The sequence below is a fragment of the Pongo abelii genome, chromosome 10 (assembly GCF_028885655.2).
Source record: "Pongo abelii isolate AG06213 chromosome 10, NHGRI_mPonAbe1-v2.0_pri, whole genome shotgun sequence".
Taxonomy (NCBI): domain Eukaryota; kingdom Metazoa; phylum Chordata; class Mammalia; order Primates; family Hominidae; genus Pongo; species Pongo abelii.
The window spans coordinates 49,598,766-49,624,801 of NC_071995.2; the positions used below are offsets into that span (position 1 = coordinate 49,598,766).

Sequence of the window (26,036 nt, forward strand, 5' to 3'; positions counted from 1 at the left end):
CGGGCTCAAGCAGTTTTCCTACCTCAGCCTCCCAAGTAGTTGGGACCATAGGTGCGGTGGGCCACCACACCCAGCTAATTTTTAAAATTTTTTTGTAGAGATGGGGGTCTCACTGTGTTGTCCAGGCTGGTCTTGAGCTCCTGGGCTCAAGCTATCCTCCTTCCTTGGCCTCCAAAGGGCTAGGATTCCAGGCGTGAGCCACCGTGCCTGGCCTCACTTCCATCTCACCTCCCCCTTTCTACATTGTCCTCTCTTTTCTTAACACAGTTGCCAGTGTAACTCTTGAAAACACGTTCCATAAGTCATTCTTCCACCAAAAGCTTCCGGTGGCTCCCATCTCACTCAGAATAAAAGCCAAAGTCCTCTCACTGGCATACAGGGTCCTCACGGTTGGCTTCCATTACCTCTCGGCCTCACCTGCTGCCACTGCCCCTCCTCCCTCCCTTCCACACCCTGGACTCCTCGCAGCTCCTCCCACCAAGCTGCTTCCCACCTCAGCGCTCCCGCCTCTGCCCTGCCTGGAACACACCTTCCCCGGGCTCGCACCCTTCCTAGCATCAAGTCTCTGCTTAGCTGTTGCCTCAGCAGACACTGTCCCCTTCAACCTGATGTTCCCTGTAACACTCATCCATCAGATTATGGAATAACAGGTTGAAGGAGACAATCCTATTTGTTGCTTTATTGTCTGTGTACCCACTAGAAAGTTCATGAGAGCAGGGACTTTGTTTTGTTCACTGTTCTATCCCAAGCACCTAGGACAGTGCCCGGCACAGATTAAGTTCTCAATAGACTACAGGATGCATGGACAGACAGATGGACGGATGGATGGATGAATGGACAGACAAATGGACGGATGGATGGATGGATGGATGGGTGGACAGACCAACAGATGGACGGATGGATGAATAGACAGACAGACGGATGGGTGGATGGATGGTTGGATGGATGGATGGATGGATGGATGGATGGATGGATGGATGATCCCAGAGGCTTGAAATGGCCTCTGTGTCCAAATAAAGAAAGCAATCAGGGTGACTAAATTTGAGTCCACATGTGATGGTGAGGGTGGCAAGGGGTGAAGCCAGGGAATCACCTCAGGAATGGATGGGGGAGGGGAGTCCAGAAGGGGCATTTGTGTCTGTGAACACCAGAGGAAAGTGTCCAGCCCCCAAAGGCACCTATCTCAGCCCCCCAGAGACTCCACAGGGCCTCTTTCTCTTTAAATCTCTCTCCTTCTGTTACCCCCCCAACCCATTGGGCTTCTGTGGGAGAGGACAAAAGGGGTGCTGGAATTCCCATCAAAGGCCTCTGGACACATGGTAAAGAGATCAGGGCCCTCAGGATCCTGCTTCCTGGAGGTGCGGAGGCCGCCCCGCCAGTCTGGCTCCTCTCTGGGGTGGGAGGTGTAGTGAGGGGTGTGCTCTGGCCCTGGTCTTCTCATATGTCAAATGCCAAACAGCAGGAGGTCGGCCCGGGAGAAGCTGGCCAAGCGGCCCCCATCTGGGCTCTGTGTACGCGTGCACACGCTGACGGGAGGGGAGAGCACAGATATCCCTGCCTGTGTCCGCGGTCAGGGCCACAGCCAAGCTGTGACCATCTGTTGTTGTTCTGAGAGGCCAGGCCAGGGGCCCAGCACCCTTGAGGAATGAACCTTCCCTTTCACCCAGCCTTCTAGTGTTTGCAAAGAACTTTCATAGTTATCCATCGTTTTCGTCCTCACAACGTCCCTGCCAGATGGGCATTATTCTCCCCATTTTACAGAAGAGGAAATGGAGACTCAAGTGTGGAAAGAGATTCTCCCAAGGTCATACAAGCTGTAAGAGGGGAAGTGGGACTCAGCCCATGTGTCAGCACCTGCCTACCCCAGCCTAGAGGCAGTAAGGCTTTCCAAGGTGCCTCAAAGCACAGGGTCCTCATTTCAGGCTCAAAATAAGCAGATCTCCAGGGCCAGGCTCTGAGGCACAGCCTCCCACCCATCCCCGGGCTCAGCTCCTGCCCAACCCTCCCCCACCACCCCCTCTTCCAGGAAGCCTTCTTGGACTGACCCCCAAGGAAGTTCCTTAGATGCCTCAAAGTCTAGAGCTCCCTGCAGCCACTTCTTTCCCACTGTGACTGCCATGCTGTCCCTGAATGTTTATCTCCTCTGTGATCCAGGACCTCTTGAGGGAAGCCCAGTCACCCAAAGGAACAGATGATTCTCTAACTTCAGATGGCCCACACCGCATTCCCCTTCCAGGTAGCCCAGCAACCTGGGGAAGGAACATAGTGTGGTGGGAAGAGTACTGCCCAAGGCCACCAGCCAAAAAGGGGCAGAATTGGCACTTGCACTCAAGGACTTTGCTTCAGCCCTGAACACAACCTCTAATCCTGTACTGTCCAATGACAGGCACTAGCCCCATGTAACTATTTAAATTTGCAGTCATTAAAATTTAATAAAATAAAAATTTTACTTCCTCAGTGGTACTAGCCACATTCCATATGTTCAACAACCATATGTGGAAGTGGCCACTATAGTAGACATCAGAGACACAGAACCTTTCCATCACCACAGAAAGTTCTAGCAGACGGAGCTGCTCTATCTTGAACTTCCATGGAGTCTCGCTTCTTAAGGTCTTCAGGTAGACTTCCTGCAGATTTAGACTTCTTTTTTTTTTTTGAGACAGAGTTTCATTCTTATCACCCAGGCTGAAGTGCAGTGGTGTGATCTCCGTTTACTGCAACCTCCACCTCCTGGGTTCAAGTGATTGATTCTCCTGCCTCAGCCTCCTGAGTAGCTGGGATTACAGGTGTGCACCACCATACCTGGCTAATTGTTGTATTTTTAGTATAGACAGGGTTTCACCATGTTGGCCATGCTGGTCTCGAACTCCTGACCTCAGGTGATCCACCCACCTCAGCCTCCCAAAGTGCTGGGATTACAGGAGTGAGCCACCGCGCCCTGCAGGCTTCTTTTCCTAGGATTCCCAGGCAGTTTTACAGCTACCCTGGACTGGAGCTTTCCCTAGAACCAGGGGAGGGAGGATGGGCTAGCTGAGTCAACTCCCTCCGCCCCAGCCTCGCCTGTCTGCCCTGCCTCAGGAAAGGAGGGACAGGCAGAGGAGGAGGAGAGGAAGGTAGGACAGGACACTTTGTCATCTGGCCTTTGGGCCGCGCTGCCCTCCCCCATCAGCTGCTCAACACCCCTCCCCCGCCCCGCCCACCATCCTCATCCTCATCCAATCACAAGGACAGATGGAGGCCAGCAGAGAGGGAGAAACGTGACCACAGTGAAAGCACTCTCAAGTGGTAACACAGTCCGGGGGTCACAGCTGTGTCCCCCGAGGCCTGGCCAGTCTCTCATGTCCAGCCTTGATGTCTGGTCAGGCCTGGGCTAAAGTGAGTCTCAGTTGGTGGGGGACGGATACTTCGGAATCCTAAGGGGAGATGGAGGAATCTGTTGGTGCCGGATTACTCCAGCAGACACACCCCAGTTAGAAATGCAGTCATTCTTGTGGTCACTCATCCATCCATCCATTCAACACACATTGAATAAGCCCCCACCATGTCACAGTGTAATAGGAGGATGTAGAGGTGGGCAGTGGACTTCCTAACCAGCTTGACCAGGTAGGGACATGGCTGGTGGGCTTAATCCCCGTCCCAGGCTAGATCAAGGTCCTTTGTCTCTGCCCAGTGGTCTGAGCAGGGTGGACACCTCCAGCCCCCTCCTCCCCTCACACAGGCGCACATGCCGGTGGGTGGGTGCGCAGACACACACACTCCCAGCTGCTGCCAGAAACCCCCCTCCTGTGGTCTCTCTAGCCAATCACAGCACTGAGGAGTAAGTCCCACTGTCCGGTGGCCCCCAGGGAGTGTATTAGCACATTTGAACCGCTCAACCTGCAACTGACAAAGCCTGGGGCCTAGGGAGGGGACACAGCAGGAGGGGTGGGGGCCTGTGGGGAGCTCTCCTCCCATCTGCCTCTCAGGGAGAAGCTCAAGATTAGATTAAGCATTCTGGGGCACACAGGAATTTGGGGGCCCCAGCTCCAGCCGTGAATAAGCGATCCATAAAATCTCAATTTACACACTCACTGATCAAACAGCCCATCTACTACCCCAGGAGGTTGGGGCTGGCTCCTGGGCCTCCCCTGCTCTCAAAGAAGGTCTGGGGGAGCTGGGAACTGTTCATAGGACACAGGCTCCCAATGTTTTCCCTGCAGACTCAGTCCCATTCCCAATCCCCATGAGGGGCATCCATGCCAAGGGCGTGGGGCCTGCCGGTACCCCCTGTGACCTGGCTGCCTTGGGATGGGCTGGGGGGCTGCCTCAGTCAGGCAGCCATCTTTGTCCACCCTCTGTGAATAACAGCTCCTTTTTTCTCTTGTGTTGCCCTGGGGCCGCCAGGCCTGACTCCAGCCTCATCAGAGCTGCTAATCACTTTTCCAGCTCTCCTCTCCTTCCTGCCCCCTTCTTCCCAACAGCCCCTCCACATTTTCTCTGGACCCTCCGCCAGAAGCTGCCCTGGGATGCTCAGGCCGCCTTCCTTCCACTGTCTCGTCTCACCCCAAAGCTAGGCAATATCCAGGAACACAAGGGGCTCCAGGCTGGTGCTCTGTCCCCAGCCCATCTTCTGGGAGAAAGCAGGTAGAGAGAAATAGCCTTGTTATTACCCTAGTCCCTGCTGCCAAAGAAAACACAATGTGTCTCCCTCTTGCCTAGGTGTTGTTTGCTCCCCTTGGTTAGGCTGCCTGCAATTTCACCAAGAGAACACCATTCTGGTTAACAAGGATTCTCTTTTAAACCAAATGGAACCTCTGGGAGGCTCCAGGCTGTCAGCCAGTCACACCTCCAGGAGGATTAGCAAGGCTGATTCTTCTTCTCCGTCCCACCTGCTCGAGGTGAGCTGTATGGGCCACTAGAAGTGTTCATGGAGGCCGGGGAAAGCGAGTCTTTGGGGCTGGGAATTGCCCACCACACCACACCCCACTTCTCACTACACGTGAGCTATGTTGGAGCAGGTCAGAGATGGATGTCAGCTCCTGGGCCCTGGGGGAAGAAAGGAGTAAGGGCTGCCCTGTCTCTGGGCTTCCCAGAGGCCACTGTGCACTGGGCTGGGGGCTGGATCTCCATTGTCTCATTTAGTCCCCTCAGCAGGCTGCTGGGAGGATTGTGGTGTGAGCCTGTTCTACCGTGAGACACACTCCTTCCCTTCTCCCCTTTCTCCACTTCACTGGCTGCTCCAGGTACCTCACCCCAATAGAGCCTGGACCCATTAGTAACCTGGGTAAGGCAGGTGTCTGAAGGGCAACCTGAAAGACTGACCCACGGCTTGCAGGGGTCTCTGAGCCCATTCTAGCAAGCCCTTCCCCCCTGCCATGACTCAGGCATTGCAGGGAGTGAGCACTGGCCTCAGAGTCAGCCTCTGAGATGCGGGACAATGTCTTGATCTGTTTCCTCCATTGTGAAATGGGGGGTGGAGAGGCAGCATCCCCCTCACAGGCTGGCCTGAGGGCAGTGAAGGAGAGGTGGAACTTTCCTGACTAGCTGGAGGGGCCACCCATGCAGGACCCAGGGCAGGCTCCAACTCGCTCCTAGAGACTGGCTAGGTGCAATGGCCTGGGAAAGAGGTGAGGGGCTGCTCTCCAGGCCCAGAAGGACCCGACTCGTTAGACAGAGGACTCCAAAGAGAAAACACAATCCTGGAGCTGCCTGCGGGGCCCCAGAAGAGCTCTGCCTTGCAGGAGTGAGTTCCCTGTCCTGCCCTGACCAGCTGACCATCGCTGAAAATGCAGTCCCAAACCACAGCTTCCCAGGATGTCCTCGCCTGACCCCTGGCTGCTCTGACCTGTGTCCTGGGACATCTGTCACCAGCCTCTCCTCTGCTAATAGAGGGAGGAGCACCAGGGCCCTCCCATGACCCCCCCCCCCCCAGCCCACCCTCTGCCACTTAGAAACTGCCAGGCAAGTCTCATGCTCCTGCTTCAGGTCCCTCTTGACAGCCCATCGTGCCCAGATGTAACTTGATATTGAGCCACATTCTTCACTGTCCCCAGGAATCTTAAGAGGAGATGTATAGGAATCTAGGTGAGATCTTAGGACCCTCTGGGAGGGTCCACAGAGACCTCAGACTCAACATGCCCAAGGAAAACGTCTCCACCTCCTCTCTCCTGATTCCATCTCTTCAGCTAGGCTGGAAACCTAGGAGCCCCTGTGTCTGTCTCTCCAGCCTCCACTCATCTAGCTGGCCATGAAGTCAGGTTAACACTCTCTCTCTAGAACAACCCACAGCTCTCATGTTCCCCACCACAGCTGGCCCCACCTCTGAACTCTGCCTCTGTTTTCTGCTTTCCTAATCCTTTTTCTGTATGGCTGCTAGGGTGGTCTTTCTGTCTAAAACAGAATCAGCCTCCTACCAAGCACAGAGACGATGCTAAACCTTCAGCCTGGCACTAGAGGTGGATGAGTCTGTCCTTCCTTCCAGCTTCGGGCCCCTTCCAGCTCCTCCAGTCACATCAGCCCATTCTCTCTGAGGCTGTTCCTGTCTCCCTCTTTGGTGCCCCGAAGCATGTTCCGGGCACTTCTGCCCTTCCACTCCAATGCTAAATTTAGAGGTGACATCACTTGTTAACTGGGTTCCCATTCCCTCGGCTGCTCAGCCAGCCCCTGTCTGTGAGCCCTGGTGCAAGTAGCTCTCTAGCCCTTTCTGCAGCTCTTTCTCTACCCTGACCTGCTCTTTCCCAAAGTCCCCTCCCTCAGAAAACATTCCCTGACACACAGTGGTAGAAAGAGCAGGGCCACTGGGAATGAGGATGACCTGGACTTTTTAATGATAGTCATGACTTTTTGTCAGCAATTATTTTTTTAAAAGATGACTTGCTTTTTCATTGAGGAACAGGGATTTGCAGTTGACTCTGCGCTTTGCCCTGTCTGGAGTCAGTTCCCCTCCCTGAGGCTCTATTTCTAGCACACAACGCGTTGCACCTGTGCACTCAGTGAGGGGCACTGCGGGGAGGGCGCAGGTGCTCAGTGGAGGCCGCCGTGGACTGTCCTCTGTCCACTTGGGATGCCCCTGTGATCTGGGGCTGGTGAGGTCCTTTCAGTGCCTGTCTCCTCTTGGGTCTGCATCTGGGGCTCCTCTTTGCTTGGGACTTGGCCCTGCATGGGCGAGAGATGGAGGATGAGGCCAGAGCTCTTCACCACTTTCAGCCTTAGGCCCCTTTCGCAGCCTGGAAAACCCGTGACCTGTTCTCAAAAATACTTTCTCAATGCATAAAAGAAAAATACATGGGACTACGTAGGGAATTAGTAACACTGGCCGGGCATGGTGGTTCACGCCTGTAATCCCAGCACTTTGGGAGGCTGAGGCAGGCGGATCACCTGAGGTCGGGAGTTCAAGACCACCCTGACCAACATGGCAAAACCCTGTCTCTACTAAAAATACAAAATTAGCCAGGTGTGGTGGCACATGCCTGTAATCCCAGCTACTTGGGAGGCTGAGGCAGGAGAATTGCTTGAACCCAGGAGGCGGAGGTTGCGGTTAGCCAAGATCACACCATTGTACTCCAGCCTGGGCAACAGAGCAAAACTCCATCTCAAACAAAAACAAAAACAAAAACATTGGAATACAGTTATCTGCAGGAACTCCTCAGGGTCATGGACCACAAAGCTCAGCCCAAGAGCCTAGAGTCTCCTGGAGGACCCCACACTTGCCCTCCCCGTAGCCAGTTTTAGGATCCAAGGTTGACTTGAGTCTGTTTGCGTGGCAGGTGGCCTCCAAAAGTCTTAAGCTTTAAAGTCTGGGTGATCCTGTGTGCCCTGGCCCCAAATATGGCCCCTTCCCATGCATGGGGGTGGGAGAGAGACATGCCCCCACAGGGCCAGGCCTTACCAAAGGCGAGGAAACAGGCCCAGGCAGCCCACCCAGGAGTCCCCAGCAGCTGCCTCAGCCCCTCCTGCCCTCTTCCCAGCCCTGGGGGTGCTGAACCGAGTAACTCCAGCTATGCAGCCCGGCCGGTCCACCTGGGTGTGAGTGGGCAGGGCTGTCCTCATGGGGGTGGCCCCCCACACCTGCAGGGCCACAGGGACACAGAGGGAAAAAGATACTGGGGGGAGGGTGCTAGGAAAAGACTGAGCGACCACAGCAGCTCCTGTCTGCCTGCTCCCATATGGGATTCTCTACACAAGCCAAGTCCAGCCCTGAGTGCTTCACACACATCAGTTCATTTAACCTGAGTGAGGACATTATTCCCATGTTGCAGATGAGGAAACTGAGGCTTGATTAACTCGTCTAAGTCACCAAGCTGGGACAGATGCCACCCCCAGCAGTCTTGCTCCAGATACTTCTCTGCCTGCCACAGCAGGTGGTGGTGTTCCCATCGAACAGCTGAGAAAACCGAGGGAGCAGTTCATTCCCACCCTCTTCCTCAACCTCCCCTGCTCCCCCAGCCCTCCTTTCTTGAACCCCCTCCCACACTTAGCCACCAACCCTGGAGCTTAGCATATCTCAAACTTGTTCTCATGGGACCAAATAAATCCTCGCCCAGGTCTGAGAGGCGCTGGCCTCAAGGCTAGGACCCAGGACTCTGGTTAGGGTCTCAGCCAGACTCTGCAGAGAGTGATCAGAAAGGACGGCAAGCCTGAGACTGTGCTCAGAGGAGTGAGGAGGAGAAGGGCTCCCGAGGACCAGATCTCTGCATGACCGTGGCGGCGCCTGCAGCTCTGCACAGCCCCTCCTCCCCTTTTCCTCAAAAGAAGCAAATCCTCCATGAAAGATTTTTGGCTTTACGGAAGGACTTGGCCCCATTTGAGAACAAGTGAGCCATCTCTAGAAGTGCTGAGTCCCCATCAGTGGAGGCACTCAGCACCAGAGAATGCCTTTCCCGGGAGGAGCCCTGCCGGGCAGGTGGAAGGGCTCTCCCCTCCTCTCCACAGTTCTTCTCTGATATCTAACGATCACTACAAACTCAACAAGTCCCAGAATGGACTCCTGACCTCCTCCTACCTCAGCCTCCCAGCTGCCTTCCCCACTTTAGGCAGCACCTTTTTTCTCAACAAGGGGCTCAGTCCCCAAAACTCAGGCCTGAGGAGAGTCACAGTGTGGCAGACGATGGTACAAGAATGGCCAGCCCATGCCGGACACGGTGTGCCTGGAAAGGAAGCCCCTTCCTAGAGGAGCGAGGACCCGGCCACTGATGAAATGCTGTCTCTCCAGAGAGCAAGGAGGAAGGTGCAGTTTCTCCTGGTGTCCATAGAGTTCCCAGGGAGCCCCTTTGCTCCAGCAGAAGCCAACAGACAGGCTGGGTGGGGAGGGAGCCGCATGATATGAGGGCTGGGGAAGAGGGATCCTTTTTCAGGTATAACCTAAATCCTACCAGTTTTCTTTCCCCACTGGCCTGGAAAGAACAAACACCTCCAGATTCTTAAGCATCCAAGGGTCAAATAGGGCAGTCGGCTGCAGGTGGACCCTCCCCACGCAGTGGCCCTTGTCTCACTTTGCTTCTAATGCCCACTGACACAGCCTCCCCCAGGAAAAGGCAATCTGCTCAGGACTCCTCTGAGGCAAGCCCCTGCTGTCAAACGCTGGTCCTCCCCCTTACAGCCTCTGAAACCTGTCCTGTACCCTCACCATAGCTCAGAGGCTGCCATTCCCCAGCTCACATGCCCTCTGTGGCTTCCTTCTGCTTAGAGAATGCAGGGACAGTGGTCCTAAAAGTGTAGCCTGTCCCTTTGCCTCTTCGCTGGTCCCCAACATCTTGTGAGCTCCTTGAAGGTGGCACCACATCAGAAAATAACGGTTGCTGGATGAATAGCTACCTGGATAAAATATTCAAGGCCTCACAGCCATGATACATGCTGGGCACTTGTGGCAAAGCAACACCAAAGCTGGGGCCACCCTTGGGCTCTCCCTGGCCGTGTGGGAGGCTGCAGGTGGTTAAGGAAGCCAAAGCATAAAAGCCCCAGCCCAGAGCCTGGTCCATAGGTGTCCACTGCATGTGTGGGGAGGCTCAGGAAGGCCAGTCCTGGCTGGGCACCCGCGGGAGCAGCTGAGGTTCACCCAGAGCCTTGCACAGTACTGGCCACAGTGCGTAGGTGCTCAACACAGGTTTGTTAATAGTAAATGAAGTCTCACTGCTCACGTCTGTAATCCCAACACTTTGGGAGGCTGAGGTGGGCAGATCACTTGAGGTTAGGAGTTCGAGACCAGCCTGGCCAACATGGCAAAACCCCGTCTCTACTAAAAATAAAAACAAACAAACAAAAAAAACATTAGCTGGTATGGTGGCGTGCACCTGTAGTCCCAGCTACTCAGGAGGCTGAGGCATGAGAATTGCTTGAACCCAGGAGGTGACGGTTGCAGTGAGCAAAGATCATGCCACTGCACTGCAGCCTGGGTGACAGAAGAGACTCAATCTCAAAAAAAAAGAGTCAATGCAGCCTGTTTGTCACATCTTCACATCCATCCCTGATTAATCACAACATTGGGCTGGGGTCCATGTGGCCTGAGTCTGCCCTGGCAGTGAGAGGGGACAGAGGGAGGTATACTGCTACCTTCCAGATTCCTGCAGGCATCCATGCTGCCTCTCCTCCCATCCACCTCCCCACCCCCTCTCTGCCCTGACTCCATGTTGGAGGGGGCTTCAAATATGGCCTGGCAGGCTGGTTGCAATGGCTCACACCTGTAATCTCAGTACTTTGGGAGGGCAAGATGGGAGGATCACTTGAAGCCAGGAGTTCAAGATCAGCCTGGGCAACACAGTGAGACCACCGCCTCTATAATTTTTTTTTTTTAAGATGGCTTGGGCAAGCACTGCCGTGGGCCAGAACTTTCACACACACATGTCCTTTCCCCATCCTCACTCTTATGCCAGAAGGTCGCTCTCTGGAGTCCCTGGGCCCTGAGTCACTAAGCGGGTACCCAAGGTAGGCTTCAGAATCAAAGGAGCAGACTATTTGAAACCAGGGCCACATCACCATCATATGAGGTTCTTATCCTCATTTTAGAAATGATGAAATTGAAACCCAAACAGATGAAGTCCCTTGTCCAGAGTTACATCTGATTAGCAGCAAGGGGTTGCTGAAGCACAAGGCTTGGTCTCTAGGGTAGGGGCCATGACTGGTCATCATAAAATGGGGTTGGGGCTACAGAGGCACACCATGGCCACTGCTCAGCTCTCCCACTCACTGAGAACCCCCACTCTGCCTCCAGCCCTGAAGATGAATATTCCAAAGGCTGACACTGTCCATACCTCGGTACTAAAGGAAAAGACAGAAGGCACTCAGGGGGTTCGCACTGCAGTCCCCTTTCCTTGGCTAAGCAAACTGGGGAAATGCTGGCCTCAACAGTAACCACAGCCCTGAGCACCTGCACCTAGAGTCATTCAAGACTAGGGCTCAGGTCTCCCAACTCTGACTCCTTTCATCCTCACAATATCCTGCTTAGGAGGTGGACACCATTCTTCACTCTATTTTCTCACCTCACAGATGAGATACAGAGTGTTTAACAAGTGTGTGGAAGCGTTAACTATGATTCATCAAGATGCTTATGAAACTGCTCGGAGAAGAGCAATTGCCACTTGTTCCTGGAGACAAGTGGACCCTAAAAAAAAAAAAGCTGGACAGCCTCTCTCCAAGCCACATAGTCAGAGATGAGATGACCAGCCAAGACCCTGACCCAGCCAGTGTGAACTCTTCCCACTTAAAGGCTGGCCTAGCACCTCGGTCTCATACCCCTGGTCCCTTGGTTCTGGTGGTCCTACTGCCAGTAATAAGGCCGTGGAGTGAGCACTGAGTGGGGAGGTCAGGAAACCCAGGCTGCAGGCATGACTCTGCCCTCAGCACATCAGAGAGGGCTGGACTGGGGTGAGGGTTTCTTGACATAAGGTCCCCATGGGCTTCAGGGGATCCAAGAATCCTCCAAAGCAGAATGCAAAGTCTGGTGTCGATTAATGGAAGTGCATTTTTCTGGGGATGGCTTTCATCAGTGCCTCCGAGGGCTCTGTAAATCAAAAAAAGTTATGGACCCCCAGAATGGGTAATCTTGGAGGCTTCTTCCATGCCCTAGTATTCCTGGGTTATATATGGGTTTAAACGTGAAGTACACTCCCCATCTTTCAAGGCCAATTCAGTGGCTGCTCTGGGAAGCTCTAACAGATTTCTCGCTTCTTTGACTGCAGGGAAAGGCTGGGAGCCCAACACCACAGAGCCTGACAGGGTCCCTCTGCCCTGATCTCCCTCACCAGACAGCCAGCTCCCAAAAGGGGGCAGGCCCAGCCCAAGGCTAAGGTGGCAGATGCCAGCACCCCATGCTTGACCTCTTGTGGCTCACCCCTCCCCCCGCCACAGTCTCTGTCCCCTGAAGGGGGTCTCAGGGCTGCAGAGCACAGGGGCACCGGGGCCTGGAGTCCACATCTCCCTGCTGCAGCCCTGGAGCTTCGCAGAGCCATGCTCCTTCCAGGAACCTGGTTTTCATTAAATCGGGTAAAGGAGTCGATAACTGCCAAGTCCAGAAGAGGCAAAGTTCTGCTAGAAGGCACAGGGAAGGTGAGGGAGACCAGCCTGTCTCTTGCCCTCCCTGGCTGACCGACGGCAGGGGGAGGGGAAGGCAGGGCTCCTAAGGGTCCAGCAATGGCAGCAGTCGGAGCTGGGGGGAGAGTCGGGGGAGTCCTGGCCCAGATAATAAGCAATTGTTAATGTGATCCATATGGACCCTGACTGGCCTCTCTGTTTAACAGAATGAGAATGGCAGGGAAAGAATGCTGGTCTGTGGGGAAGGGAAGGGGCAAAGTCCTCCCCGGACTTGGTGGGGTGGGGTAGGGTCATGGGGAGGAGGAGGAGGCGAAGAAGGGAAAGGGAGAGGAGGAACCCCACCCAGGGGTCTCCACCACTCAAGAGCACAGAGCTGTTTACCTGAAGGTGGCCAGATTCCATGCTATGCAGACTGCCTGGCTAAAGGCCTTTTATTCAGCCAACCAATATTTATGGAGCACCCACAAGGTGTCAAGCCCTGTGACAAGCCCAGTGGGGGCAGGGTCAGGGAGTACATGCTCCATTTCAGTCAAAGCCCTGAGTGGACCCCGCCACAAAGGCAGAAGGGAGCACAGGTGCGGGCCACGGAGGGAGGAGCGAGTGACAGAAGCTCGGGGCTGGAGAGGTGATGTGGGGGTGGTGATGCGGAGGAGGTGCACATCTGAGTTGGGCCCTGAAGAATAAGGAGGTTGTGGAAAGACAGGGACAATGGGGAAGGCATTTGGCTGGAGGAACAGCGGGAGCCAAGGCAGAGAGGCGTGAAATTGCGTGGAGAGAGCCCTAGATCTCAGCAATAAAGCTGCGGCCCAGGCAGGGCAGGGAGGGGAGTCCTGATCCATAAAAAGCTGTGGCCATGGGTGAGCAGAAGAAAGGCAGGAAAGGGCTCTGCGACACCACACTCAGTCTGGGTGGCTCTCCCCAGCCTTCACCCAGGCTGGTACTGGAATTGACAGTCACGGGATCCTCAGCCCAGCCCTCAGCCATATCACTGCCAGAGAATCGGGCAGGGCCTCAGAAGCCAAACTCATTTCTGTGTCTTTCAGCCCCTTCTTTTTCTTCTTCTGGGGCGGGGGTGGGGGCAACAGGAATCCCCCCGAGGAATGCGGGTCATCTAGGCCTCCCCAGGAGCAACTCCTCTGCCCCACACAGCCTAATTCCGTTTGGCCCAAAAGGGCTTCGCCCAGAAGATATTACAGCGAGGACAAGAGTGTCGCTCCTGTCTGCCTTGGATGCCAGTGGAATCAAGTGGAAAGAAATGAAATGGTGTTAAACATGGGAAAGGGGATTTACGAGGCCTGTCACCCGTCCAGCCCAGCCACCCCAGCAAGCGCCGCCCCTTTCCTCGCCCACCCCAGGAAGTCCCGCCCCGCCCCCTGCCCGCAGCTCGCGCGGCCGCCCGGTACCCGCGTCCCACAGCTGGGTGGCGGCGGCACCACAGCACCGGGCTGCCCGGTGCGCCCGTCCTTGGGGGCTAAGGCACAGCGGGGAATGGCGTCGGCTCCGGACTGAGAGGCTCGGGGAGGCTTTAGGAGGATGCTATGGGATTTCGGGGTAGGCTCCGGGAGGGTCTGGGACTCCCTCAGCAGGGTCAGAGGACTTCGCACCGTGGCATCTGCGGACCCAGCCCACTCCAGAGACTGGGCGGCTCCACAGGGGAGGCCCCAGGGCCCAGGAACCGAGAAGCCCCCCTGCGCCGTAAGCCCAGAGTTGGGCTGGAACCGGGTCCCCACTCCTTGCTGCCGGGCGGAGAGCAGGAGACCGCTCGGCCGCCACAGCCAGTGCGGACGACAACACAAACATTCTTCCGTCCTCTATTCTCCTCCAAATTAGGTATCCATGGAGACAGGGCCGGCAGCCTGACAGCCCTACGGCCTAATCCTGATTTAGTGACCGTCCCTTTAACAGCCCACCCACCCGTCCACCCACCCCTGCGCTCCGGGCCGCCGCTGGGCGCAGGGTCCAGGCCGCGCGCTCTCTGCCCGGCGCAGACCCCTTCCCAGGTCTTCTCCTCTGGCGGGGGCAGGGGGACCAGCGGGGCTGGGGAAGAGGACTAGCATTTGCTGATCACCTACAGGGTGCTCAACAATCTGCGAAGGACCCTCTGCAGAGGGGGGTTGCTAGCATGCGAATCTCTGTGTAGAACAGGAGAGGGCTCTTGCGGTGGGGAAGTTTGAGGGGCCCTCTCTGGAGAGCTGGGCGCTCCGGGGGTCCCCCTTGTTGCCTGTAGCCCTAGGGTGAAGGTGAGTACAGCCTCCTACAACCCCCTGACTCTGAGACGCGGGCTCTGTTCTCCCGGGCCAGAGGAGAAGACATGAAGAGGGTGGGCGTTAGGGGCGCGGGGACCCTAAGTAGCCTCGGCCTCCTGTCACTGCCCCGTCACCATGCTGGGGAATCTCCGGGCCAGTAACCCAGCCCCCACCCCTCCCACACACACACAGGGGCCGCTGGACAAAGACCTGACCGAGTGGGAGGGGCCTGCGGGCCGGCCCTCGGGCTCCGGACGATGGATCCTTCTGGGACCCGAACCCGCAAATCCTGGCTCCCCACCCCCAGGCCAGCAGACGCCCCCGAGCCGGCTGCTCGCTTTCGCTGCAGCCTCTGCACCAGAGGGGGCTGCGAGACGGGTGCCCGTCGGCGGCCGGGCGGCGATCCCCTGCTCTGCCCGCCCCCTCCCCCCGGGAAGTGACCCTCGGCTCCCACGTACCCGCTAGGGTCTCTCGCCGGCCCTGCCCTCCGACCCCCGCCGAGTTGAACCCCGCAACCCGCAGCCCCCGCCCTCTCGGCCCTCTCTGGCTCCGCGCCGGCGGACAAAGCTCCGGACACCCTGACCGAACGGTCACCTCCCCCCGCCCCATCCCGGCCCGCCCGCGGCCCCGTACCTCGGCATCACGGCCGGGTCCTAGGTGAGTGTGCGCGGCCTGGGGGCGCGTCCGGCCCGGGGACCGGGGCGGCAGCGCGGGCCGGGGGCGACAGGCCTGTGCTGGGGGGCAGTGGCGCTCACCATCCTGGAGCCGCTGCTGCTGCGGCTGCGGCCGCCGCGGGCGGGAGCGGGACTGGGCAGTGGGGGTGGCCGGACAAGGGGCGGCCCCGGCTCCCCCCGCAGGCAAGACCCCCACCCCCACCCCCGCCTCCCCTCGCCCGCCCCCAGCGCCCTCCCTCGCAGGCCCTCGCTCCCCTCCCCTTTCCCTGCTCCTCCCTCTCCTAGTGCCCCTCTCTTCCCCCAGCTCCCGCCCCTTCTCTGGCCCCTCCACCCCCGGCTTCTTCCCCGCCCTCCCCCACCTCGCCCCCGCCCCGCCCCCACCTCCCCTGGGCTCGCCCAGCCCCTCCTCGCCACCCTCCCGGCTGGCCCCGCCCCCTCCCGCCCCTGGCTCTAAAATAAATTAGCCACAGAGGGGAAAAAAGAGCAAATGACCCTCGGTGTGGAGAGTGTCCTTCGCCACTCTCAGACTCGTCCGCCCCGCCTCTCCCGGCCGTCGGAGCGGGAAGTTGGGGTAGGGGTGGGGGTCGGGCCGGCGGGTAGGGGTGGGGGACGGCACGGGGACGGGGCCGAGGCCGAGGCCGGGACTGAGCAGCCCAGCCCGTCGAGCGTGTCCGCTGGATGTGGGCGGCTTCCTGGGTCGAAGGGCAAAGGGGAAGGCAGCCGGCCTGGGCCCGCCCCGTCCGCGGGCCGCCCCAGACCCCCTTTCCCAGGACTGCCTTGGCCCCCTGGCCACAGTCTGGAGGACTCTTGCTCACTTCCTCCGCCCCCAGGTGAGCTGAGAACCCACTGCGCGCGGGACTCTGCTGCGCCTGCCCTCCCGGGCTGCAGAGGGCAGGACGCACCGCCAGGCAAGGCCGCGGCTCTGCGCTGATGCCACTCCGGGAGTGGGTGGCTGCGGGGGAGGAGGGCGAGCACTGGACGGGGGCAGCGGACTGTAGGGTGTGAGATCTAAACAGAGGGCTCCACTGGAGGGCTTCCCCAGAAGGCGGCAGTCACACTGAGCCAAGCAGGATGACTGGCAGGAAGAAAAGATGAGGAATGAGTCCCAGACCTCTAGTCCACTGAGAGTGTCCAAAGACATCCGTTCAACAGATATATACTGAGTGTTAACTTTGTGCCAAACATTGGACTGGGCACCAGGGATACCCAAGAGAGTCCAAGAGGCACAGCCCTGTCTTCCTGAAGCTCCCAGTCGAAGGGTAGACAGAATTCTGCCCGACACACACACACTCAAGGCTTCATTAGGGATAAAGGCCAGGAAACGGCTTTGCCCCAGGAGAAGGTAGGAGGAGGGCTGTGCTGATGATGGAGGGTCCAGAGAACCTTCCTGATATTGAGCCTCCAGACGTCCCAAGGCAATCGTGTTTCCACCCAAGGGCGGTGCTTAAGGGTCCTCTCTCCTGAGAGCTTGATTTCCTTTTGAGTGGCTGCCTAGCCTGAGTGTCAGTAGGGCAAGATTGGCCCTCACCCACTAGCCTGTAGAACTCCAAACACTACCCCCTCCCTTCTTCTGATGCAGATTCCCCTGCAGGCTCTGGGGTCTGACAGGTCTGGGGCACTTCTTTAGGTGCCACTCAGGGAAACAGAAGGGGAGGGCCTCAGTAGCTCCCACTTCTTTCCCAGCCCACATATGGAAGCAACCAGCACCCACGCAGGTTCTGGAACTTGCCAAAGTCAGTGTCTTTTCCACCTCCAGAATTCTCTCTTCCTTGCCACTCCACACCCCCAGGGCCCTGCCCTGGCACAGAAGGAGGGATGTGTCAAGGCTCAGAGTGCTAGAGTAGCCCCTGGCTTCAGAATCAGGCAGGATGAAGGGAGCCACAGCCACCATGCTAGGAGACTGGAACCCTTGCTGGAGGGACAATCCCAGGATACCAGCTGGAAGGAACTCCTTGAATATTTCCTTATCGTTGGAGCACTGGAGGCCCAGAGAGGAGAAGTGACACACTTGGGGTCACACGGCAAAGCTGGATCTAGAATCCACTGCACTTTTTCCACCCCTACCTGTCAGGTTCCCCGAGAGCCAGAGACAGGAACTAAGGGAAAGACTAATATCCTCATGAGCTGGGTGCCTCAGCCAGCAGGATTAGTGCCAGGAAGCCAAGTCTGGCATTGCCAATGGGGATCCTGCTCCACCATGCTCCAGGCAAGGGGGGATGACAGAAGTGGGGTTGGACTGAGGGGCTCAGCGTGAAGGAAGGAATTGAACATGCGCTCCCCTGTAGTGGGGATCCAGTTCTCCTTCATCTTCTAGGAGTCCAGGAGTAAAGGAAGGACAAGCTTAAAGCTAAGGAAGGCCTTGCTAGTGAGATAGTGGAAGACATCAGCCTGCTGGAGAAGGCCTTCGCTGGACTCCAGGGGCAAGGCCAGCAGCTTGGCAGTACTGAGTTGTTTCCAATGGGCAGACTGCTGTGGGTGACATTAAGAGGTTTAGTTAGCAGGTGGGGATGAGGTTGATCACTTCACCCCTCCACCTCCCACCCTGCACTAGTGCTTGGGCGATGAAGTGTGGCTCCCCCTCCCAGAGCTCATTAAAGTCCTGTTAATACATCATCCAGCCTCCTGGGCTGACAAATCCTCCGTCCTGGCAGAAGGCCGTTCATCACATCTCTACCTCCTGCCCTCTTGGGCGGGGCCCTGAGAGACTGATCTCTGAGGACTCTGGGCTGACCTCACTCCTGGCTGTCCCCAGTCAAGGGATCTGTGCCCTGAGAGCCCCTGCTGAGGTGGTTGTGATCATCCACAGGCAGGTCAAGTGCCTGGCAATGGATTGGATAATAATAGTGGTAATGATGGTGGTAATGTGTGGCTTCTGCAGAGGGCCCTCCATTCTTTCCCAGCCCTTTTGCTGGTATCACATCCAAGGTGGAGAATCCCACACCCGTCCCGCCCCCAGGGGAAACAGGTGCTATGCTTGGCTGTGTGGCTGAGTGCAGGCACCTGCTGCGGGCGCATGCCTGTGGGTGTGCAGCAGAAGTGTGGGAGTGTGTGACCTTCCTGGTCCAGAGACCTGCAACAAGGGCTTTCTAAAAACATTAAGAAGAAAAATAACTCCGTGGGTCTAGGGAGAATCAGCACTAAGGATTTTGGAGGGAGGGGGGAGAGTTAGAGGGAGGAAGTAAAAGCTAGAGAGAGAGGGCAGGAGGAGCAAGTAGGGTGAGGAGGAAGGAAAGAAAAGGGCCCCGGGTTGGGGGAAGGATGGGGTGGGGGGAGGAAGGGAGAAAGAAATGGAAGAGAGGAAGAGGAAAGGGCGGGGAGGCCTCTTTGTGGTCCTCTGGACTGGCCACTCAGGAGTCATTATGAGCAGGAAAGGAAGGAAATGTGTCCTGGCTTGGGGATTGGGGTTCGTGCCCAGAGGGCACCACACCCAGCTGGGCTTCCCCCCAACCACACTTGCCCGGGACTCAGGCTGCTGTCCCCACAAATGGAAGCTCTAGCCCTTCTCATTCTTGCTGTTTGCCCATCAAGGCCCAGTTCCCAGTGCCTCCCCAACCCTGATCAAACCACTCTCAAAACTCTTACTCTTCATGAACGTATACCAGCTTTGCCTTCCCACTGTGCTAGCAGCTGTGTCTGGTCTGGATCCTATCCCCACCCCACATCCAGCCTAGGAGCCCTCGAAAGCCTGTAGGCAAACTAGAAAACATGTTCCTTCCTCTATGCAGCTCAGACTTGGGAGGAGGAGCTGGGTGGCTATCAGTCTCCGCTAACTCCTTGGGGCCCAACACTTGGGGACCCTGATACCTTGCTTCCAAAATCGTTACCCCACACATGGCCCTGCTGTTTGTTCTGTGAACAGAGGCACACCCTGCACCATCCTGCAGCATAGCTTTTCAGCCAGCACCCCAAATTGATCCCACCATATACCTTACAGTCACACAGAAACTCTCACTAAACATGCATACCTTTTTAATACCTCAGAATCTTTCTGCCTGGAATCTCATTTCCCTACTCTGCCTGTTGAGCTCCTATTCATCCTTCAGAACCCAACTCAGGTATGCCCTTCTCTGTAAAGTCTTCCCTATCTGTCCTGCATCCTAGCAGAGCACTTCCAATCTTTTTTCCCCCTAGGTTCTAGGGGTTGAGCCCACTCCACCCTGTCCAAAGGCAGAAGCCTCCTCCAAGTCGTGCATGATCCTCCCTCTAACATGCGAGGCCATCTGGAACCTCTGGAATCCTACTGGGCTTCTTCGCTCCCTAAAGCTTACAGACCCAGGGCAAAATAGGGAACTGCAAATCCAGGTGGCCCAGAGGTCTCTCCACCCCCACTCTGCCCTCTCTGGGCCTGAGCCTGACAGGAGATTCCCAGCACATCTGGTTGTACTTAAATCATCCAGCACTACTGGAGTAGGTTCCCTGCTTCTCTCCCTTCAGCCCCAGCCTCCTCCCCTTCCTAAACCAGCCTTCCAGGTCTCTCCTCCAGGATGCCTTCCCTAACTTGCCCAGCCTCGGTATTTGCACCCCACCCTTGAACCTCCACCTCTTTGGGCCTGGAGTCTGCCAGGGTGTGGAAGGGAGGGTGTGTGCTCAGCAAGACTCAGTGTGTAGAATCTCATCCTTCCCGAGCATTGGTCCTAGACAGAAACCCTCCCTTCAGGTAAGGAAAGGAGCCAGGCAAGAGCCTCCCCTCTGCTCCCTTGGCCTCAGGGGTGGCTGTCTCCAGTTATGGGTGTGTACAGTGGGGAGGAACAAGTTCAGATCCAGGCAGAGCCATTCCTTTGGCAACTCTTGCTGTCAGCCGTCTTCCAAAGGCTTTGCAAAATGTTAAAGAACAAAAGAGAAATAAATACAGAGAATATAGCAAGTATAAAAATGCACAGTCTAGGCCAGGCATGGTGGCTCACACCTGTAATCCTAGCACTTTGGGAGGCTGAGGCAGATGGATCGCATGAGGTCAGGAATTTGAAACCAGCCTGGCCAAGATGGTGAAACCCCATCTCTACTAAAAATACAAAAATTAGCCAGGTGTGGTGGCGGGCACCTGTAGTCCCAGCTATTTGGGAGGCTGAGGCAGAAGAATTACTTGAACCCCGGAAGTGGAGGTTGTAGTGAGCCAAGATCACGCCACTGCACCCCAGCCTGGGTGACAAAGCAAGATTCTGTCTCAAAAAAAAAAAAAAAAAAAAAAAAAAAGAATGCACGGACTCTAAAGAACAAGTTTGTAACCTACCATGACCTGCTCCACCAGGGCTCCAGGTTTGAATATTCATTCATTCTTTTATTCAATAGCATGTACTGATGCCTGAGTGTACTAAGTTCTAGGAACAGTGACTCAAGTAAGATCCCAGGGTCAGTGGGGGACAGGGACAGGTGGATGAACAAATGCTGCATGCTGTAATGGACATGAGTCAGGGAGACAGAGGGGTGCCAAGGTTGAAGTTCAGAGACCCTGGACTGAATCCCACCTCTGTCACTTTCTGCACTGTCTCTGGGGAGCCACTTAATCTTGGGGAGCCTGTCTCCTACCTGGAAAAGGACGATGATGTGACCTCACAGGGTCGTGGTGGGATTCAAATAAGATAATGTGTGTGAAAACGCCTTGCAAAGTGCTAAGTGAGTTGTTGCTATTATGATTAGGCTCAGGGGCTGCCTATCTGACACTCATTTTTCTAATGCCTCAACAGCTGTCTCTCTTACCCTCCCAGGGCAGGTACCACATTGGAGAAACTTCTGAGGGTGAAGGACACCCACCCTGGAGCAGTGGGCAGTTAAGCTGCCCGCACAGACACACACACACACTTTAGTTACACAAGCAGAACATCTTTTTACAAAAATTCGAAAGGCATCATGTGCCTACAGCCCCAGTTACTCAGGAGGCCGAGGCAAGAGGATTGCATGAGTCCTGGGCAACATAGTGAAACCTATTTCTATTATTTAAAAAACACTAATAAGAAAAAATAGATAAGCAGAAAACAAAAAAATTAAAAATCCAACGCCTTTAATCCCACCACCCAGAGATAACCGCCAGTAATATTTTGGAGTCAGTTAGCCGGACACAGTGGTGGGGGGCCTGTGGTCCCAGCTACTTGGGAGACTAAGGTGGGAGGATTGCTTGAGCCGGGGAGATTGAGGCTGCAGTGAGCCGTGATTGCGCCAATGCACTCCACCCTGGGCAACAGAGCAAGACCTCATTTCAAAACAAAACAAACAAACAAAAAACCATTTTGGAGTCAGCTAGATATTGTTCTATTTATCTCTCTACACACACACACACACACACACACACTCACACACACATGTATATATAGAGAGATCTTCACAGTGTTTTATAATATACTTTTCTTAATAGACAATTTTTTTTTGAGAGGGAGCCTTGCTCTGTTGCCCAGGCTGGAGTGCAGTGGTGTGATCACGGCTCGCTGCAACCTCCACCTCCCAGGTTCAAGCAATTCTCCTGCCTCAGCCTCCTAAGTAGCTGGGATTACAGGCATGTGCCACCACAGCTGGCTGATTTTGGCATTTTTAGTAGAGACGGGGTTTCACCATGTTGACCAGGCTGGTCTCAAACTCCTGACCTCAAGTGATCCACCCGCCTCGGCCTCCCAAAGTGCTGGGATTACAGGCGTGAGCCACCGCACCCAGCCAATGGACAAATATTTTGAACAGCTTTTCCTGTCTATAATACGTTTATACCACACAATTGTTAATGACAGCTTAATATTCCATCAAGTGGACATGTCTAAATTAATTTAAGAAGTTTCCTGGCCAGACTCAGTGGCTCTTGCCTGTAATCCCAGCACTTTGGGAGGCCAAGGCGGGCGGATCATGAGGTCAGGAGTTTGAGACCAGCCTGGCCAACATGGTGAAACCCCATCTCTAGTCAAAATACAAAAGTTAGGTGGGCATGGAGGCGCACTCCTGTAGTCCCAGCTACTAGGGAGGCTGAGGCAGGAGAATAGCTTGAACCTGGGAGGCAGAGGTAGCAATGAGCCAAGATCTCACCTCTGCACTCAAGCCTGGGCAACAGAGTAAGACTCTTCTGGGGAAAAAAAAAAAAAAAAAGTTTCCTTTGTTGTTGATTTTTTTCCAGAAATAAAAGCTTCATGAACAAACCTGTAACTTCCACCTTTGTGCACGCGTCTACTTATTGCCTTAGGATAAAGTTCTAGTGACCAGAGGCTAGGAATGCATATTTTTATCTCTGAGGAGCCAGGAGCCCAGGCCTCTGGGCAGTGCTCTCACCTCTCCTCCAGGCAGCCCTCCCAGACCTCCAGGGTTGAGTACATCTCCCATGGTCCTTTCCTCTCCAAGTAGCTTCATCTCTTAGAGACCTGCCCTGAGACCCCTGAAAAATGCTGGGAAGGTCTGGCTGGTGACGGCCAGGAGGGGCCGGGGTGGAGAGCACAAAGCAGGCTTGTCTGGGGCAAGGGAAGAGGCCCCGCCCTCCGTGCTGCTGGCCCAACATTCCTCCTGGACAATGGCTGCCTTGGGAATCCCGGGAATGAAGGAGGCGGGCGGCTTCCCGAACCTGCGCCCTCCACCCCCATCAAGTTGCGCCCTTTCCCCAGATGGAAAGCAGGGGCACTTCGCATTGCGGCAGGGTGGGGAGGCCAGCTAGCATCCATGCCTACAACCCCCGCCCCTCCTTTTACCAGCACTAATCCACAACGCCCCGCAGCCGAGTCCTGCTCAGCCACCCCATCCCCATGGACCTTGGGCGAGTCCTGCTCCGTCAACTGTAAAATCAGGAGCTTGGATTCAGTGGTTGCAAAACTCCCTACAGATCTCAAAGGCCGAAATGTAGTGACTAAGGCATGCACAGGCTTTGGAGCCAGGTTGCCCGAGTTCAAATTCTGGGCTGCCCTTTACCCTGGGAACTTAAGCCCCTGGGTTGCCTGCTTCCCTCTCTGCAAAGTGTGTTTATTGATACAGCTCCACTCCCTCCCGATGGGAAGGCAAACTCTTCTAAGTCTATGAATCCCGATCCATGTGTAACTCTGCTCAAAATACTAACCAGATCTCCAATCCCAGGCCCCCTCATGCCCTGTGCGGATTTTGGCCCCTGGACATTTGCCCAACAACTGGCCACACTTCTGGGAGCTGCGACGGGCACCTGATGCCCCTGAAGAAGCATCCTTCCCCAGCGTGTTTGCATCTTCCCTTGCATCAGTCATAAGGCCCTAAAGCTGTAAATGGTAAAGGCTTACTGGGGCACACAAAAATTTTAAATATAGGAAAACTCTTATTTATTTATTTAGAGACGGAGTCTCACCCTGTCCCCCAGGCTGGAGTGCAGTGGTGTGATCTCGGCTCACTACAACCTCCACCTCCCGGGTTCAAGTGATTCTCCTGCCTCAGCCTCCTGAGTAGCTGGGATTACAGGCAGGCGCCACCACGCTCAACTAATTTTTGTGGGTTTTGTTCGTTCGTTCGTTTGAGTAGAGATGAATTTTTGCCACGTTGGCCAGGCTGGTCTCAAACTCCTGACCTCAAGTGATCTGCCCGCCCGCCTTGGCCTCCCAAAGTGCTGGGATGATGGGCATGAACCACTGCACCAGCCAGAAAACTCTTATGTTAGGTCATATGTCCTTATTTTTGTTTGGGAAATGCAGGCATTTCCAATGCCACCAGCAATTGCTAGGCATCATGGGTGGCATAGACCCCAGGCTCTTATTAACCTATTGGAGGGTTAGAACAAACACACTTCAACAGGGACCCATTCACAAAGCTACCCCTGGAAATATTCCTGAGCTTTTTGCCACAAATCCCTGCTCACTCTCCCTCATACACTTGTTCCCTGCTTCCCCTTACTCACCTCCTCCTCAGCCCTATTCCTATGCTCCCCTGAATTCAGATCCTCTGCTGCAAGTGCCAGAAAACTCCCCTCATAGTGGCTCCTACAATAAGGAAAATACATGATCGTATTTCATCCAATTTAGACACCAATGATATTAAGAAGCACTGCTGCTTCATGTACTTGATTGATTGATTGATTGATTGATTGATTGATTGATTGATTGATTTTTCGGAGACAGGGTCTTGCTATGTTGCTCAGGCTGGTCTTGAACTCCTGGGCTGAAGCCATCCTCCCGCCTCGGCCTCCCAAAGTGCTGGGATTACAGGCATGAACCACCATACTTCATGTACTTTAGAAAGAAAAAACACTGGCCGGCCATGGTGGCTCACGCCTGTAATCCCAGCACTTTGGGAGGCCGAGGCGGGTGGATCACGAGATCAGGAGTTCAAGACCAGACTGGCCAACATGGTGAAACCCTGTCTCTACTAAAAATACAACAATTAGCTGGGCGTGGTGGCAGGCGCCTGTAATCCCAGCTATTCAGGAGGCTGAGGCAGGAGAATTGCTTGAAGCCGGGAGGCAGAGGTTGCAGTGAGCCGAGATCCTGCCACTGCACTCCAGCCTGGGTAACAGAGGAAGACTGCATCTGAAAAAAAAAAAAAAGAAACAAAAAGAAAAAACACTAAAACTGCTGATTAAAGTGACGATGACTTCTTGTCACTTAGAATTTTTATTTTACACTTACTGAAAAGGCTCTCTTAAACTTAGCTACCTTAGTACTTATGTAACAAGGAAAACATGGGTGAAATAAACTGGTTAAGGTTTTCCTAAAACTTTACCCCATTCAGAGTCTGATTCTTGGATCACTTTTCAACTCCCAGCTGTCAATATCTGTTTTTCCACACAGAATCAGCATCTGGGCCATCTTACAAGTACTGGTGATACAGAACATTTCTTAAAAGTGCTCTACCAGGCTGGGCATGGTGGCTCACACCTGTAATCCCAGCACTTTGGGAGGCCAAGGTGGGCAGATCACTTGAGGTCAGGAGTTCAAAACCAACCTGGCCAAATGGTGAAACCCCGTCTCTATTAAAAATACAAAAAAAATCAGCCTGGCATGGTGGCACACATCTGTAATCCCAGTTACTCGGGAGGCTGAGGCACAAGAGTTGCTTGAACCCAGGAAGCGGAGGTTGCAGTGAGCTGAGATTGCACCACTGCACTCCAGCCTAAGTGACAGAGTGAGACCCCGTCTCAAAAAAAAAAAAAAAAAAAAAAAAGTGGGCCGGGCACGGTGGCTCATGCCTATAATCCCAGCACTTTGGGATGCCAAGGTGGGCAGATCATCTGAGGTCAGGAGTTCGAGACCAGCCTGGCCAACATGGTGAAACCCCGTCTCTACTAAAAGTACAAAAATTAGCCAGGCGTGGTGGTGGGCTCCTGTAGTCCCAGCTACTCAGGAGGCTGAGGCAGGAGAATCGCTGGAACCCAGGAGGTAGAGTTTGCAGTGAGCCGAGATTGTGCCACTGCACTGTAGCCTGGGCAACAGAGCGAGACTGTCTCAAAAAAAAAAAAAAAGTGCTGTATCAAATCATCTATTGCTGCATAAAAGATTACCCCAAATCAGCTGGGCGCAGTGGCTTACGCCTGTAATCCCAGCACTTTGGGAGGCCAAGGTGGGCAGATCACCTGAGGTTGGGAGTTCGAGATCACCCTGACCAACATGGAGAAACCCCATCTCTACTGTAAATACAAAATTAGCCGGGTGTGGTGGCACATGCCTGTAATCCCAGCTGCTCAGGAGGCTGAGGCAGG

At 55.1% G+C, this 26,036-nt stretch overlaps 1 protein-coding gene across 2 annotated transcripts in view; it reads right to left on the reverse strand.

The window, feature by feature from the left end:
* The window catches only part of FIGNL2 (fidgetin like 2), a 42,070-nt gene that overhangs the window by 15,680 nt on the left and 354 nt on the right, over positions 1-26,036 (reverse strand). The window contains exon 2 of one of the 2 annotated variants that reach the window (XM_063712149.1): positions 24,240-24,321. The gene's annotated coding sequence lies outside the window, so the exon portion shown is untranslated. Of the gene's footprint in view, positions 1-15,383; positions 15,611-24,239; positions 24,322-26,036 lie in introns of those variants that run through there. The other variant, XM_054527258.2, reaches the window with a different exon arrangement.